The 12,710-nt window shown below is 36.3% G+C and overlaps 1 non-coding gene across 1 annotated transcript; it reads right to left on the reverse strand.

Moving 5' to 3' along the window:
* Positions 1-4,259: 4,259 nt before the first annotated feature.
* Positions 4,260-4,366, reverse strand: LOC113000812 (small nucleolar RNA R71). The gene has a single exon (XR_003266133.1). It is a non-coding gene; the product is annotated as a small nucleolar RNA R71 (small nucleolar RNA).
* Between the last annotated feature and the right edge of the window lie 8,344 nt (positions 4,367-12,710).

Consider the following 12,710-nt stretch of genomic DNA (forward strand, 5'->3'; position numbering starts at 1 on the left):
AAAATTTAGAACCTCTACAAGATATTGTTATTGAATCCCCCACTCAAGATAATTTGGTCGTTCATGAAGAACAAACTCAAGATCCTTAAGAACCTATGCTTCATGAGTCAATACCTTTGCGGAAATCTACAAGAGAAAGGAGAAGTGCTATTCCAGATGATTATGTGGTATTTCTCCAGGAACATGAGGAAAATAATGGTATGATGGAAGATGACCCAGTCAACTTCCATCAAGCCATACAAGATTCCAACTCAGAAAAATGGATTGAACCAATGAATGAATGAAGAGTATAAGTCCATGCAAGACAACAAGGTTTGGGAACTTGTCCCATCACCAGAAAGTGTGAAACCCATTGGTTGCAAATGGATATTTAAGATCAAGCGGGATTCCAAAGGTAATGTGGAGAGGTATAAGGGTCATCTTGTGGCAAAGAGCTATACCCAAAAGGAATGGATTGACTTTAAAGATACTTTCTCTCCAATTTCATTGAAAGACTCTTTTAAGACAATCATGGCTCTTGTTGCGCATTATGATTTGGAGCTTCATAAAATGGATGTCAAGACAACATTTCTCAATGGCAACATTGATAAGACAATTTATATGGTGCAACTAGAAAACTGTGTTAGGAGACCCAAAGAATATGGTTTGCAAACTGACAAAATCCATTTATGGGCTAAAATAGGCATCTTGTCAATGGTACCACAAATTTCATCAAGTAATTCTCTCATTTGGTTTCGAGATGAATCTTATTGATGATTGTGTGTATCACAAATTCAATGGGAGCAAGTACATTTTCCTGGTCTTATATGTTGATGACATACTGCTTGTCACTAATGATATAGGCATGTTGCACAAAACCAAGAGATTTCTATCAAGAAACTTCAAAATGAAAGATCTTGGTGACGCCTCCTTTGTATTAGGAATTCGGATACACCGAGATTGATCTCGGGGTATTCTAGGATTATCACAAAGGAGCTATATCGAAAAGGTACTTAAAAGGTTTGGCATGCGGGAATGTAAATTCGGGGATACTCCAGTTGCTAAGGGAGACAAGTTTAGTCTCAAACAATGCCCAAAAGGAAATTTGGAAATTCAGGAAATGCAGAAGATTCCCTATGAATCAACTGTAGGGAGTTTGATGTATGCCCAAGTATGTACACATCCGGATATAGCATACATAGTTGGGGTATTATGCAGATATTTAAGCAATCCAAGAAAGGATCATTGGAAAGCAACAAAAAGAGTTGAGGTATTTGAAGAGAACAAAGTATTATATGCTCACATACAAGAGGTCAGATCAGTTGGAGATCACTGGGTATTCTGACTCGGATTTTGCAAGATGCCTAGATAGCTTGAGATCCACTTCAGGTTACATTTTCATGTTAGCCGGTGGTGTAGTTTCTTGGCGCAGTGCCAAGCAAACCCTTACTAATTCATCCACTATGGCAACAAAATTTGTGGCATGCTATGAGGCATCAAATCATGGAATATGGCTAAGAAATTTTGTCACGGGGCTACAAATTATGGAAGGAATTGAAAGACCACTTAAGTTATATTGTGACAATAAATCAATTGTATTTTATTCTAACAACAATAGGAGCTCGACCAAGTCGAAGCATATTGACATCAAGTTCCTAGTTGTTAAGGAAAGGGTACATAGTGGATAAATTTCCATAGAACACTTAGGGACAAACTCCATGATAGCATATCCTCTTGCTAAGGGACTTCCACCCAAGGTCTTTCACGAGCATGTTGCTCACATGAGTGTTTTACGGTTCCAAGAATCTTTGGTTTACTGGGAGTTAGTCACTTTTATGTATTTTATGTTCTATGTTAGATTTTATGTATGCATACAGATGTGTCATTATTTTCTCTTATTTCTTAACCCTTCTTGTCACCTTTTTAATGACTTATTAGCCTTAATTGTCAAATTAACTATGCAATTTCATCATTTGGGCCTACTTGACTAATTTTGTGTTTTAAATTTAATTTCAGGAGAATTATAAGCAATTGGGCTTGGATCCAAAATTGGGCTAAACCGGCTTGGACTTGAAAAGAGCAAACAATTTTATTTTATCTAATTTTATTTTATTTGGGCCAGTTTTACTTTATTTCATTTTTGGGCTTGGACTTAAAGCAGAATTGTAAACATTGGGGCTGAGGACATATATAACAGCACCAGGGTTTTAGTAGAAGGGGACTATTTTTTATAGGAGAATTATTTTTAAGGTTTTGCAATTCCAGTTTTTATTGTTCACACGCACTGTTCACATAGAATAAAATTTCATTTTCTGCTTCCAATTGCAATTTCGTTTTCTGCTTCTGCCTTTGAATTCATTTTCGTTTCTGCTGATTAATGGAAGGCTAAGTCTCCAACGTTGTTTTCTCTTGATGATCAAGCACAGCTCTCTTTGAGGTTTTGTTATTACTATTGAATTCTGATCAATTTTTCCTCTTCACCAATTGCTATGTATTTGTTGCTATTAATCCATGCATGCTTAATGCTTGATTAATTGTCTCTGCGCTTAATTTGCATTCATGCTTAATGATCAGTTTCGTTCATGCTTAATGGATATGTGAGAGGGATTAATTGGTGTATGTGTTGCTTAATCACATAATGACAGTCTTAGGTTAATTTTCACTTAGTAGATTAATTTCGAGTTGGATTAAGTGGTTGAACTGATGAGGGATAAATTCTCATAACCTAGGATAAGAGACTTGTTTTTGAATCAAGGGGAAACAACACATTTTAGTTCTGTTATTTCTTTAATTGAAATTACTTGCTGTTTAAATTACAAAAACAAATACCCCCCCCCCCCCAATTCGTTATTGTTCCACTATTATTTGTTATGAACGTTTGGTTGATCATTGCTCATTGGGAGACGACCTAGGATCACTTCCTAGATACTGCATTTTTAATGTTTATTTGATTCGGGTACGGCCTCGATCAAATTTGGCGCCGTTGCCGGGGAGCAGTGGTCCAAAGGTTCATAAAAGTGTTTAGTTGTTTTGTGTGTAGCTCTATCGTTTAGGTTGTGAGTGTGTATTGTTTTGTTTTGTGTAGTGTTCTATTTTGCATTTCAGTCGCGCCCCCTGTTTAGCGACTGTTTCAGTTTTGTGTAATGTTGTGAATAGTGATTAGCGACTGATTTTGCAATTTAATTGTCAATTTTTGTTTTGATAGTTAGAGTTGTTATTTTTGGATGATTTTTTGTTTGGTAGTTTCTTTTGATCCATATTTTGTTTGAAAAATACCAGGAGCACTTGGTGTGGCTGAATTTGAGAGACAAAAAATTTGGGAACTCGTTTTAAGCAAAACTTAAAACGACCATAACTTTTGCTCCGGTTATCAGAATGACTATTATTATATATGCATTTGGGGTAGAAAAAAATTTCCCATACTATGGAAACCCGCTTTAGTCGGTTGGGGTCTCCCAAACTCGAAAAATCAGCCATTTACTAAGTTTTTTTTATTTTTAAAGTATTATTATCTTATTTTTCTAAACTTTGCTTAGGTAGTTTTCATAGTTAGACTTTGAATTTTTTATTGAAATTTTTTGTGCTATCTTTTCATGATTTTAGGGTGTCGTTCATAAAATTTCAGCTTATTTGGTTATCGTTTGACTATAGTTGTAGTTTTAACCCTCCCCTAGTGCTTGTTTGAGAAACACATGATTTGCTGCATATAGTGCATGACTAGGGGAAATCCAGGTGATTTACAACCCTTTGATCCTGAAATAGATAGAACCTTTCATAGATTAGTTAGGCATAGTGTGCATCCTGGTCATTTTGAGCATTTTGGGCATTATGAGTATTCTGTTGCTGGTGATTCTGAATATTCTGATTTTGAGCATTTGACTACTAATTTTCATACTGAGAATATGGCTCAACCTCCACCTCATGAAAGGACTCTTAGGGAAATGGCTGCACCTAATTTCACTTATGAAAAATTGTGCATTCAATATCCTGATGAGGGTGTTCCATATGTTCTCAAGACTGGACTAATACATTTGCTACCCAAGTTTCATGGTCTTGCAGGTGAAGATCCTCATAAGCATCTTAAGGAGTTCCATATTGTCTGTTCCACCATGAAGCCCCCTTATGTCCAGGAAGATCATATCTTTCTAAAGGCTTTTCCTCATTCTCTGGAGGGAGTGGCGAAAGATTGGTTGTACTACCTTGCTCCCAGATCCATCTCTAAGCGGGATGACCTTAAGAGGGTGTTCTTGGAGAAATTCTTCCCTGCATCTAGGACCACTGCCATCAGAAAAGATATTTCAGGCATCAGGCAACTTAGTGGAGAGAGCTTGTATGAGTATTGGGAAAGATTCAAGAAATTGTGTGCAAGCTGTCCTCACCACCAGATTTCTGAGCAACTCCTTCTGCAATATTTCTATGAGGGACTTAGCAACATGGAGAGGAGTATGATTGATGCTGCCAGTGGTGGAGCCCTTGGTGGTATGACTCCTGCTGAGGCTAGGAATTTGATTGAGAAGATGGCTTCCAACTCCCAACAATTCAGTGCAAGAAATGATGTTATTGTCCTTAGAGGAGTCCATGAGGTGGCCACGGATTCATCTTCATCTGCTGAAAATAAAAATCTTGAGGGAAAACTTGATTCCTTGGTCAACCTAGTAACTCAGCTTGCCATGAATCAGAAATCTGCATTTGCACCTGTTGTAAGAGTTTGTGGTCTATGTTCTTCTGCAGATCACCATACAGATCTCTGTCCTTCTTTGCAGCAATCTGGAGTCAATGAGCAACCTGAAGCTTATGCTGCAAACATTTGTAATAGACCCCCTCAACAACAAAACCAAAAACAACAGAATAATTATGATCTTTCAAGCAACAGATACAATCCAGGTCGGAGGAATCATCCAAATCTGAGATGGGCAAGTCCTCCACAACAGCAACAACAACAGTCTGTCCCTCCCTACCAGAATGTTGCTGGTCCAAGCAAGCCATATGTTCCTCCTCCAATGCAGCAACAACAAAGACAACAAGCAACTGAGGCCCCTTCTCAACCTTCCTTAGAGGAGTTAGTAAGGAAAATGACAATCCAGAACATGCAATTTCAGCAAGAGACAAGAGCCTCCATCAGAGTATGACAAATCAGATGGGGTAGATGGCTACTCAGTTAAACCAGCTTGGACTTGAAAAGTGCAAACACTTTTATTTTATCTAATTTTATTTTATTTGGGCCAGTTTTACTTTATTTCATTTTTGGGCTTGGACTTAAAGCAGAATTGTAAACTTTGGGGCTGAGGACATATATAACAGCACCAGGGTTTTAGTAGAAGGGGACTGTTTTATATAGGATATTTTTTTTAGGGTTTTGCAATTCCAGTTTTTACTGTTTATGCGCACTGTTCACGTAGAATAAAATTTTGTTCTCTTCTTCCAATTGCAATTTCATTTTCTGCTTCTGCCTTTGAATTCGTTTTCGTTTCTGCTGATTAATGGAAGGCTAAGTCTCCAGCGTTGTTTTCTCTTGAGGATCAAGCATAGCTCTCTTTGAGGTTTTGTTATTACTATTGAATTCTAATTAGTTTTTCCTCTTCACCAATTGCTCTGTATTTGTTGCTATTAATCCATGCATGCTTAATGCTTGATTAATTGTCTCTGCGCTTAATTTGCATTCATGCTTAATGATTAGTTTCGTTCATGCTTAATGGACATGTGAGAGGGATTAATTGGTGTATGTGTTGCTTAATCACATAATGACAGCCTTAGGTTAATTTTCGCTTAGTAGATTAATTTTGGGTTGGATTTGATGTGAATCTTACGGGGCGGATTGCTTGATATAGGCTGTAGAGCTTTTGGATGACGCCACTTCCGGTGAAGGAAGATAAGTCAGGGTAGACGCCACTTCCGGTGAAGGAAGATAAGTCTGGGTAGACGCCACTTCCAGTGAAGGAAGATAAGTCTGGGTAGACGCCACAAGGATTACCTTGATAAGTCTGATAATTGGTTCAACAAGGAACCCAGAGAGAAACTCTCACCAAATTTTATCAAATGCCAAAAGTTTTTTATTGAAAATAAAAACCAATACTTATAGTGTATCTGAACAAAAAGATAAAAATAGACATGGGCCTTCTAAACAGTTTGGGCCAAAATTACAATAAATAAAAATTATAACTAAAAAACATATTTAACTTGGACCTTCAAATTAATCTGGGCCTTCAGCAACAATTAATAGTCTTGATAGTGTCTCTTCCTCTTGGCCTTCATCCTTCTCCACTTGGGCCTTCATCCTTCTCCACTTGGGCCTTCGCCCTTCTCCACTTAGGCCTTTAGCCTGTATTTGGCCAATTTCAAGATTCTCATCATTCCCTCCTTCTTGGAAAACATTTGCTCTCAAATGTCCAGGATCATCACCGGGTTCAAGTATCACTTCCTTCCTTTTCTTGTTGGCTTGCTTGGCATAGTTTTCATTCTTCTTTGCAATTTGCACCTTCACTTGGTCATACAATCTTTTCACATACTCAACTTTGGCATGTGCATCCTTACGTTGAGTCTCTTGGGGATTGCTTTTATAAGTTGGTCTGTTAGGCAATGAAGCTCCGGGGAGGTGATCAACTTGATGTTCTATGCCTCTTGAAGGTGGTAGTCCATGAGGAATCTCCTTAGGAAAGACATTTTTAAATTCCTGCAATAATGGTTGAACACTAGGAGAAATAGAAATAGTAAACTCATTAGAATTATCAGTAGAAATTTTACTGTCTTTGCAATACTGTAGATTGAGTGGTTCATGAGCAGGTAACACTTTCCTCACTTCACTCGCCTCTGCAAAATAATTAAATTTTCTCTCATGTGTATCACTCTCTCTCTTATGTGTATCACTCTTTTCCTCGGGTGTATCACTCTTCTTTTTCATATTCCTTTGTGGTGCCTCACTATTTTCTTTCTCTTGTTCTCTCTTTTCTCTCATTCTGATTTGCTCATCACACACTTCTCTAGGGGATAGAGGTTTAAGAGTAAACGAGGAAGATTTGGCTATTCGTCTGTAGGGCTTTTCTTTGTTACGGTTCAACAAACGTTGCATTTGTGTAGTCCACGCGTCCAGAAATAGGCGCTGAGATTCGTCCAGTTGATGATATACACCACCATTGTCACCAGCTCTTGCCATGATTAAGGAACAAAGAATTTTGCAGTAAATTAAAAAAATTCAGGACCTCACCACACTCTACTCACGTGTTTCTCTCTTTGATGGTAGTTCACTCGTGTTTGATGCTCTCAATATAGGTTTTTGTGTGATGTTTTCACTCTTGCCTTTTACCACTCACTCCCTCTTAAGTTCCTGGATGAATCAAATTAGACACGCAAGGTATATAAAATAAAAGGAAAGACAACATAATTATCAGAGTAACAGATTTGATTTGGGATAACAACTTGGACTTGATTTGGATAGCAGATTGGATTTGATTTGGATAACAGATTAAATTTGATTTGATTTGGATAACAAATCTGATTTGGATAAAAAATTTTGATTTGATTTGATTTGGATAATAGATCATATTTGGATAACAAATTAGATTTAATTTGGAAAACAGATATGATAACAAATAAGATAACAGATAAGATAACAGATATGACAAGTAAACTTCAAATGCTCATAACTTTTGCTAGGGTTGTCCGTTTGAGGCCCACTATATATCAAAACGCTTAGAATTCAAAGGAGAATCTAGATAAGGGGATTTGGTACACGATTTTCTGCCAAAAAAAAAAGCCTCTAGCTGCCTCAATTTCGTGTTCAAAGATCAAACACCCACTTTCTCTTTTTTTCTCTTTCTTCTTTACTTCTCTTTTTTTTTTCAAAATTTCTGCAACTTTTTTTTTTTAACTTGAAACAGAACTCAAACAATTTTTTTTTTTTACACAAAGTCTGAAAGACACTAGAAACAAGAACAACAACAAGAACACAAACGTGACAAGAACAAGAACGAAACAAAGACACAAACAAGAACGCAACAAGACGCAAACAAGAAAACAAATAACAGAACAAATACAAAACACGAACCTGGACAAATTACAAAGAAAAATAATAGGATAGGATAGGATAGAACCTGTATCAAGAGCTGAAGCTCTGATACCAGATGATGTGAACCTGAGTAGGAGCGGATCGTTTGATACAGGCTGTAGAGCTTTTGGATGACGCCACTTCCGGTGAAGGAAGATAAGTCAGGGTAGACGCCACTTCCAGTGAAGGAAGATAAGTCTGGGTAGACGCCACAAGGATTACCTTGATAAGTCTGATAATTCGTTCAACAAGGAACCCAGAGAGAAACTTTCACCAAATTTTATCAAATGCCAAAAGTTTTTTTATTGAAAATAAAAACCAATACTTATAGTGTATCTGAACAAAAAGATAAAAATAGACATGGGCCTTCTAAACAGTTTGGGCCAAAATTACAATAAATAAAAATTATAACTAAAAAACATATTTAACTTGGGCCTTCAAATTAATCTGGGCCTTCAGCAACAATTAATAGTCTTGATAGTGTCTCTGCCTCTTGGCCTTCATCCTTCTCCACTTGGGCCTTCATCCTTCTCCACTTGGGCCTTCGCCCTTCTCCACTTAGGCCTTTAGCCTGTATTTGGCCAATTTCAAGATTCTCATCAGGATTAACTGATGAGGGATAAATTCTCATAACCTAGTATAAGAGACTTGCTTTTGAATCAAGGGGAAACAACACGTTTTAGTTCTGTTATTTCTTTTATTCAAATTACTTGCTGTTTAAATTACAAAAACAAACAACCCCGCCCCCCCCCCCCAATTCGTTACTGTTCCACTATTATCTGTTATGAACATTTGGTTGATCATTACTCGTTGGGAGACGACCTAGGATCACTTCCTAGATATTGCCTTTTTAATGTTTATTTGATTCGGGTACGGCCTTGGTCACATACATTGACTTTTGGGTATATTGGGTTATATATATATATATATATATATATATATATATATATATTGTTTATTATTCAATTATTACACTTTGTACATTAAGGTTATTAAATGATCTCATTGAAGTAAAGTAGGACCAGTTGAAAATAGACATGTACAGGCCACCTTCACGTAATTTCATGCTACACATTTCATGATGAGTCTATGTCATTTGATTCTGTAAGCATTAGTGATCATTGATGGGTTTAGTTGTGATTGATACAATGAAAATTACTTTGGTTTTACATGTGGATGTAATCAATGGACAAGATTTTTGGAATATGCTCAAGGCATGTAATGGCAAATTTTGAGCTCATAAAGTCTAACACATTCATAAGGATTGTAAGGATATATATATTTGTGACCAGTGGGAGATTGTTAGCAATTTCGGGTCATACATATATATATCACATAATTGAATGAGTTAGGATCATTATATTATTAGCCAAAATATTAAAGTGGTCTAATCAATATAAAATTATGGCTAAGGGCATATATGTCATGAAAGGATAATTGTGTAGATACCATTAGTGATATTATTATTTGATGAGGGGCCAAATTATAATTATCAAATTTAGGGTAACTGATGGTAGTTACCAATATAAGGGGTTATGGTCCCCATTTGTAGAGAGCAACGCATACAGTTTTGCTTTTCTCTTTATCTCCATTAGAAGAGAAAAATTCAGAGAAGAAAAAGGGCTCTCTACATTTGGAAGATCATAAAACCAATCTTCTCATCAACCTTTCATCATCATTCCATTATGGCTAATCCAGGTACGCTTCCGCATTTAGTTTTTTTATCATGATTTTGAGTATGGGAACACAATGGGGTTCTATTCATCTTTATGCAGTAATTTCTCTCTACATGGATAGAAAGCATGTGGTTAGGATTGATGATTGTCTGTTAGAATCAAATTAGGTTGATTGATTGAATCCCAACAATAAGAACAATCACACTAGAAGGGGAGTTGAATAGTGTGTTAATCAATGAGTAACTTTTAAAATGATTATCACAAATTCAGATAGATATGTATGTATGCATGCATGTATGTATGTATGTATGTATGTATATATATATGATGAGTTGTCCACTTAAAAGAAAATAGGTTTTAATAAAGCCAAGTTTGATCGTCCAGTAACTGAATAAGATGGAGTTTGAAAATAGTTTTTCAAGCAATTACTTGGTATGAAAATAATGGTAGAGAGTGCTAAGAGAATGCTTAACAAACCGGTGGGAGTAGTATAAACACTTGGTTTGTACTGGTTTACTCAAATTGAGTTATGTCCAATTCTCCTTTACACAACAGTAAATGGTTCCACTAATTAAAACTTGGCTACAATACAAGTATTTTGTCATGTCACTCATGGCTATACAAGTATTCTTAATACCACTTCTGGCACTATCTTAGACTCCCCATGAATCTAAGAAAACTCAAGTATTGTTTAACACTAAGCCATTATTCGCTTTCAACAACAATAGTTTGAATGAATACAAGTATTCACTAAAACTCAATGAGTGGATAAACAATAACGTTCAAATACAAGATAAATTTTCTTAGCAAAGGATAAACAATAAAAACTTAAATCAATTGTCCAATAATTTTACCAGAGTTTTGCTTCAAAGTTATTCTTGTTCTCTCATGATAATTTCATCATTTTGTTTTTTGGTTAGAGTCTACCTTTTATAGACTTTAGCGAAAGATTTGTTACAAGAATAGTGTTGAGTCCTTAAAATAACCATTGTCTCACAATGGGAGATGAGGCTACATGGCATTTTTTATTTGAGAGGAAATGCGCAGAATTACAGACAACTGCATGTGCTCCTTTTACTCGATGAAAGCGACCTTTGAGGAATATTTTGTGTAGATCTTTTATTCTATTTTATTGTGTCATTTCCTTTATATTCAAATGTTGACAATTCAAATAAAGAGAGGCAAACTGAAAACTGATGAGAGTGAATATGTGTACTTCCCTATTCAGATATTATAGCCTTTGAGTTGTGCTGATTTTTTTGAAAGTATGTATGAGTATCATACTAACTGGACGTGAGTGTTAATAATACACAATGTATAACACTGGTTAATATCATGAATAAACGCTCTTGGTTTTAGCGCGTTGGACACTAGTTAATAATTAATAGAGCATTTTCCTCTTTGGATGTGGATAATATACATATATGAGAATTAAGTCCTTTAATAACATTGATTATGTCCACTTGTCATAAATTCATTAATTTATCAATAATTTATACTCATTGTTAATCATCAAAATCTCAAGTAGGCATGAATGGTCGTTTAGACCTTCACAAAATGGTCGCTCAACATTTTATATATTAGTTAATTAACGTCCAATGATGAGCTTGCACACTTGTCCTTTTATGAGGTTGATGCACGTTTTACAAACTCTAAATTATATGTATTTCCTTCCTATGAATTGAATGCTAATCATTTGAAATTCAAGTTTGTACAACTAGGTCAAGCTGCTCAACATGGGCCTATGGCCTAGCCTACATCAAGCTCAGCCCAGGCTAGACCTTTCTAGAAAATAGGTCAAGCCAAGGATTTCAATAAAACCTATTTAGCCTTTTTCTTCTTCCCTCTTCTCTTTTCTTTCTCCCTACGCTTCCAAAACTCTTCTCACTCTTGCTTTCACGCCCTCACACACTCACATTCTCTGTTATTCTCCTCCGTCGTGCATTCATTTTCACACCCCCAAGTACATTCTATTTCTCCATTCTCTCTTTTTGGTTTTATTTAATTTTCATAATTTTGTTGATTGTATGTATATGTGTCTTGATTTTTTTTTGTTCATTGAGTTTATACTTTGGTTGCGTAAAGGATTAGTGTACATTGTGTACATATATATGTGTTGTGTTTATTTTCACTGATCATATGATTTTGGTTTTGAAAGTCGATGAACTCGCTAAGCGGGACCTCTGTGCTTAGCGAGTTCATGTGATCTGGGTTTCTGAACATGAATGCACTAAGTCGGAAAACCGCACTTAGTGAGTTCATGTATTTCTGGGTTTATGTATGAATCACTAGAAAATTTTGGATGAACTTGCTAAGCCTAAGTCGTGCGCCTAGTGAGTTCATAATTTTGTGTGTTGATATGTATGTATTATGGGTTTGTGTTCTTGTTTTTGTTGAATGTTCATCAACATTCTTACGAATCTATGAATTTTTCCCAAACTTTGTTGCTCACTAAACGTGTGTACGTGCTAAGCGAGACTTTTGTTTAGTGTGTCCTGTTTTTAGGCTTAGCGCGCCCTACGCGCTAAGCCCACTTGTCATTTCAACTTTGCATAAGTCCTTTCATTTCCAAATGCACGGGCTTAACACCAGCTATGCGCTAAGCCCTACTATGTTTTTGTGTTCCCTGAACCTAGGCTTAGCGTGCATCCTCATACTAAGCCCATAAGACTTTTTTTATTTTGTGTATCTGGCTTAGTGTGACCTTCGCACTAAGCCAAAACGTTATTAAAAGTTTTTACACCTAGACTTAGCATGCACACTCGCGCTAAGCCATTGAACCCTGGGACATTTTTGTTCATTGCCTGGGCTGAGCACCACTCTTACGCTAAGCCCAAAAGTTTCTATGTCTATATTAATTTTTGAATTGGGCTAAGTACACCCTACGCGCTAAGCCCAATTCCTTCTTTGTCTGAATATTTTGCTAATTAGGCTAAGCACGCACTATGTTCTAAGCCCAATCCCTTCTCTGTCTTAATACTTTGTGAATTGGGTAAAGCACGCTACTCGCACTA

Source organism: Glycine max, chromosome 20 (assembly GCF_000004515.6).
Source record: "Glycine max cultivar Williams 82 chromosome 20, Glycine_max_v4.0, whole genome shotgun sequence".
NCBI classification, from domain to species: domain Eukaryota; kingdom Viridiplantae; phylum Streptophyta; class Magnoliopsida; order Fabales; family Fabaceae; genus Glycine; species Glycine max.